This window comes from Panthera tigris, chromosome B3 (genome assembly GCF_018350195.1).
Source record: "Panthera tigris isolate Pti1 chromosome B3, P.tigris_Pti1_mat1.1, whole genome shotgun sequence".
Classification (NCBI taxonomy): domain Eukaryota; kingdom Metazoa; phylum Chordata; class Mammalia; order Carnivora; family Felidae; genus Panthera; species Panthera tigris.
This window is the reverse complement of record NC_056665.1, coordinates 70,458,891-70,464,890: the sequence shown is the minus strand read 5'-3', so window position 1 is coordinate 70,464,890 and position 6,000 is coordinate 70,458,891.

The window sequence follows — 6,000 nt, the reverse complement described above, 5'->3', positions numbered from 1 at the left end:
AAGAGAGAGAGAGAGAGAGAGAGAGAGAGAGAGAGAGAGAGAGAGAGAGAGAGAGAGAGTGAGTCAGTCCAATATAACAAAATATAGGGCCTGGAAATAAACTCACACTTATAAGGTCAATTAATCTTTGACAAAGGAGAGGAAGGTGCAATGGGAAAAAGACAGGCTCTTCAATAAATAATATTGGGGAAAACTGAACAGCTACAAGCAAAAGAATGAAGCTGGACCACTTACTTAAACCATATACAAAAATACTGAACAGGAGAAGATATTCGCAAATGATATATCTGATAAGGGGTTGATATTGAAGATATAAAGAACTTGGAGGCAGAGAAGATGGTGAAGACCCTAGGCTCAGCTTGGCCTATGAACACAATCAGATGACTATCAAATCATTCTAAATACATCACAAATCAACCCGAAGACTGACAGAACAAACTCCACAACTAAAAGGAGAAAAGAAGCCACATGAAAGAAAAGATAGGGAGTGTAGACGCTTGGTTTGGGGAAGAAATGGGTCGCAGGTGCTGTGGAGGGGAGCCCTGGTTGCTGAGAAAGGTGAGAAAGGAGTATAGAGAGGAAAGTACAAGGAGAACATTTTTCCAAAGCCTTTGGCTGTAAAATGAGAGGGGCTGAAATTTAGTGAGTTCTTGCAACCAGCAGGGCTTGAGGACTCGAGTTTTAAAGGTCTGTGGGCTTGGTTGGGAAGAGCCCTGAAGGTACTTCCCTAATCCTGGACAGAAGGCAGGGAAATGACCCAGGGGCAAATGGTGTGAAAAAGGGGATCTGAAGAACACCTGGGGCACACAGGGAGAGATTATTCGCTCTTCTTGGAGTGCATCCCTGAGAGGCAGCATGCATGGAGACACCTCTCTGGGGCCAAAGGAGCTTGCAGGCACCATTTTCCTCTCCTGCCCCTCAGCTGAAACAGCAGAGCCACCTGCAAAGGGCAGCTCAGGCCCATAACTGACTGCCTAGCCTGCTTGCACCAAGTCCTATGCCCCTGCATTCTGTCAAAAATTCTCTTTTCAGTGAAATTTATTTAATTCCCAGTGTGGCAGGGCCCTCTGCCAGAACAGCACAGGCCCCTGCCCAATCACTTGTCTCTAAAGACTGGAATTTTAAGTCAGCAGGCTGGGCTGTGATAGAGTCCAGAGGGCATGTGTTGCTCCTGGAGAGAAAACAGGAAAACAATCTAGGGGCCAACAGTGTGGAAACCACAAAATGAAGAGCACCTCAGGCACATAGAAAGGAGATTATTTGCTCTTGTCAGAGAGTGTCCCTGAAAGGCAGCATTTACAGGAGACACCTGTCTGGGAACAAAGGAACTGCCCAGTGTCATTTCCCCTCCTCTGCCTCTCGGCGTAAACACAGAGCCAGCTTCAGTAAGCAGCACAAAGCCCATACTGGTCTCCTAACCTGTGTACTTCAGGTCCCACACCCTTGCACTCTAGCAGTACTGCCCTTCTTGGTCAAGCTTGCCTCAGTGTCAGTGCAGCAGGTCCCTTCCCCATAGGACGAGCAGAAACCTCTGCCCATACCATGTCTCTTGGCTAGAGAGTTCTGCAGGGCTTCAGTTCTAGTGGAAGTAGCATCAGGCCAGAGCAGACCAGAGCACACCTACCTAAAACTTGACACATTCTGAAAAAAAACAAACATTGCTCACAGCAGGCAAGGAATGCCTCTGCAGACTACTGTCCTGAAGGACAGAGAAGCCAAGATAGAGACACTCACTAAAGCACCAGGACCTGGACACTATATGACCTCTTCTTGATAAGGCCATTACTCACAGGAACAGGAAATATAATGGGCTTGTCTAACACAGAGATGTCAGAGACTTGGACAAAATGACAAGTTGGAGGAATTCATCCTAGATGTAAAAACAAGATAAGGTGACAGCCAGAAACCTAGGCGAAACAGATACAAGTAACATGCCTGATGGAGAATTTAAAGCAATAATACTAAGGATACTCACTGGGATTGAGAAAAGGATGGAAGACTTCAGGGAAGGTCTTACTGCAGAGATAAAAGAGTTAAAAACCAATCAGTCAGAAATGAAAAATACAATAAATGAGACTGGAAACAGACAATGCAATGAAAACAAGCCTGGAAGAAGCAGAGGAACAAATAAATGGTATTTCTATAGAAGAAAAAACAACGGAAAGCAATGAAGCTAAACAAAATAAAGAAGAATTATGGAACTTGAAAATAGACTTAGGGAATTCAGTGACTCCATGAAACAAATAGCATTCATATTATAGGAGTCCCAGAGTAAAAAAAAGAGAGAAAAGGGGGAAGAAAATTTATTGAGGAAATAATACCTGAAAGCTTCCCTAATCTGGGGAAAGAAACAGACATCCAATTCCAGAAGGCACAGAGAACTCCTATTAAAAATCAACTAAAGCAGGTCAACACCAAGACATACTGTAATTAAATTTGCAAAATATAGTGATAACAAAAAAATCTGAAAAGCAGCAAGAAAAAAGAAGGCCCTAAGTCACAAGGGAAGACCCATAAGGCTAGAGATTTTTCAACAGAAACTTGGCAAGCCAGAGGGAGTGGCATGAGATATTAAAAGTAGTGAATGAGAAAAATCTGCAGCCAAGAATAATCTATCTAACAAGGTTATCATTCAGATAAAACGAGAGATAGTTTCCCAAACAAAAACTAAAGGAGTTCATGACCACTAAACCAGCCCTACAAGAAATATTAAAGGCAACTCTCTGAGTGGAAGAGACCAAAAGTGGCAAAGACCAGAAAACAAACAAACACAACAAAACAAAAAACAGAGAACATCTTCAGAAACAATGACAGAACAGGTAATAAAATGGCACTAAATACATATCTTTCAATAATTTCTCTGAATATAGAGGGACTAAATTATTTCAAGAAAATACACAAGGCATCAGAGTGGATATAAAAACAACACCCATCTATATGCTGCCTATAAAAGCCTCATTTTAGACCTAAAGATACCTGAAGATTGAAAGTGAGGGGATGGAGAAACATTTATCATGCAAAATAAAGCCAGAGAAACAATACTTATATAAGAGAAACTAGACTTCTTTAAAAAGTTTTTTGAATGTTTATTTATTTTTGAAGGAGAGAGAGAGAAAGAACATGAGCAGGGGAGGAGCAGAGAGAAAGGGAGACACAGAATCCAAAGTGGGCTCCAGGTTTGGAGCTCTCAGCACAGAGCCTGAGGCAGGGCTTGAACTCACAAACCATGAAATTATGACCTGAGCCAAAGTTGGACACTTAACCAACTGAACCACCCAGGCACCCCTAGATTTTTTTTAAGTTTATTTATTTATTTTGAGAGAGAGAGAGAGAGAGACAGCGCACAAGTGTGGGAGGGGCAGAGATGGAGAGAGAGAATCCCAAGCAGGATCTGTGCTGTTAGCACAGTTCCCGATACGGGGTTCGATCCCACAAACCATAATAACATGACTTGAGCTAAGTTCAAGAGTCATACTTTTAACTGACTGAAACACCCAAATATATAAAACAATTAATAACAAACATAAAGGAACTCATTGATAATAATACAATAATAGTAGGGAATTTTAACATCACACTTCCATCAATTGAAAGATCATGTAAGCAGATGATCAACAAGGAAACAATGGATTTGAATGACTCACTGGACCAGATGGACTTAATGCATATATTCAGAAGATTCTATCCTAAAGCAACAGAATACACATTCTTTTTAGTGCATATGGGATACTCTCCACCATAGTACAAATACTAGTTCACAAATCAAATATGAATTAGTACAAAAAGCCTGAGATCATACCATGCATATTTTCAGTCCATAATGCTAATGAAACTTGAATTCAACCATAAGAAAAAAATTGGAAAGACCACAAATACATGGGGGTTAAAAAACATGTTACTAAACAGTGAATGGTTCAACAAGGAAATCAAAGAAATTAAAAAAACAAACACGAACACAACTGAAAATGAAAACACAATGGTCCAAAACCTTTAGGATGCAGCAAAAGGGGTCCTAAGAAGGAATTATTTAACAATACAAACCTACCTCAGAAAGCAAGAAAATTCCAAAAAACAACCTGATCTTACACTTAAAAGAGGTAGAAATAGAAGAAATGAAGCCTAAAGCTAGCAGAAGGAGGGAAATAATAAAGATTACAGCAGAAATAAATTACATAGAAACTAAAAAAAAAATCAGACCAATGAAATCAGGAGATGGTTCTTTGAAAAGAAATTATTAAAAGTGATAAACACCTAGTCAGATTTGTCAAAAAGAGAAAAGACCCAAATCAATAAAATCACAAATGAAAGATGAGAAATCACAACCAACACCACAGAAATACAAACAACCATAAGAAAATATGATGGAAAGCTATATGCCAACAAATTGGACAACCTGGAAGAAATGGCATGGCTATTCTGCCTTCCTTTTCTTTTTTAATTTTTTTCAACATTTATTTATTTTTGAGAGAATGAGACAGAGTAGGAGTGGGAAGGGAGCAGAGAGAGGGAGGCACAGAATCCAAAGTAGGCTCCAGGCTCCAAGCTGTCAACACAGAGCCCAACGTGGGGCTCGAACCCACAAACCATGAGATCATGACCTGAGCCAAAGTCAGACATGTAACCGACTGAGCCACCCAGGCACCCCTACTCTGCCTTTCTTTTGAAGTCCATTAGCATGACAGAGTTTCTCTATCCTGTCACTTTCTATATGCGGATGTATTTAGGTTTAAAGTGAGTCTCCTGTAGGCATCATATAGATGGGTCTTGGTTTTTTTATCCATTCTGATACCCATTGTCTTTTGATTAGATGGTTTAGTCCATTTGCATTGAGGGTGATTACTGGAAAATATATTAGTGCCATTGTGTTACCTGTAGAGTTGGTGTGTCTGGTGATGTTCTCTAGTCCTTTCTAGTCTTTGCTGCTTTGGGTCTTTTTTTTCCCTCACCACTCAAAGGGTCCCCCTTAATATTTCTTGCAGGGGTGGTTTAGTGGTCATGAATTCTTTTAGTTTTTGTTTGTCTGGGAAACTCTTTATGTCTCCTTCTATTCTGAATGACAGCCTTGCTGCATAAAGAATTCTTGGCTGCATATTCTTCCCATTCAGCATGTTGAATATATCTTGCCACTACTGGCCTGCCAAGTTTCTGTGGACAGATCTGCTGTGAACCTGATCTGTCTTCCTGTGTATGTTAAGGACTTTTTTCCTTTGCTGCTTTCAGTATTCGTTCCTTGTCTGTGTATTTTGTGAATTTGACTATGATATGTGTTGATGATGGCCAGCTTTTGTTGAATTTAATGGGAGTTCTATGTGCTTGTTGGATTTTGATGTCTGTGTCCTTCCTCAGATTAAGGGAATTTTTAGCTATAGTTTGTTCACATAAACCTGCCCCTTCTCTCTCTTCATCTTCTGGTATTCCTGTAAGAATGTTATTTTTTTTTCATATGTTGCTGAGTTCCTTAAATCTACCTTAATTTTCAGTTATCTTTATCTTCTTTTCAGCTTATTTTCAATAATTTTATCTTCTAGGTCACTGATTTTTCTCCTCTGCTTCATCATTCCTTTTTTTTTTTTTTAATGGCATCCATTTGGGTTTGCATCTTGGTTACAACATTTTTAATTTCAGCCTGACTAGATTTTAGGTCTTTTATCTCTGCAATAAGGGATTCTCTAGTGTCTTCTTTTTTGTTTTTGTTTTTTTAAAGCCCAGATAGAATTCTTATAATTTCTATTTTAAAATCTGGTTCAGACATCTTATTTATAAATGTATTGATTAAATCCTTGGCCTTCATTTTTTTTTCTCCTTTCTCTTCCTTCCTTTGGGATGAATTCCTCATTTTTGCCATTTTGGAGGAGAAAATAACAAAATAAAAATTAAAAATTAAAAAAATCAAATAAGGAAGCTGGATCCTAGTTGTGTTTTGGTCTGCTTGTTAAGAGAAATAAAAGAGAAAAGAAATTTAATAAAAAAAAAATAGGGGTGCCGGGCAGCTCAGCTGAT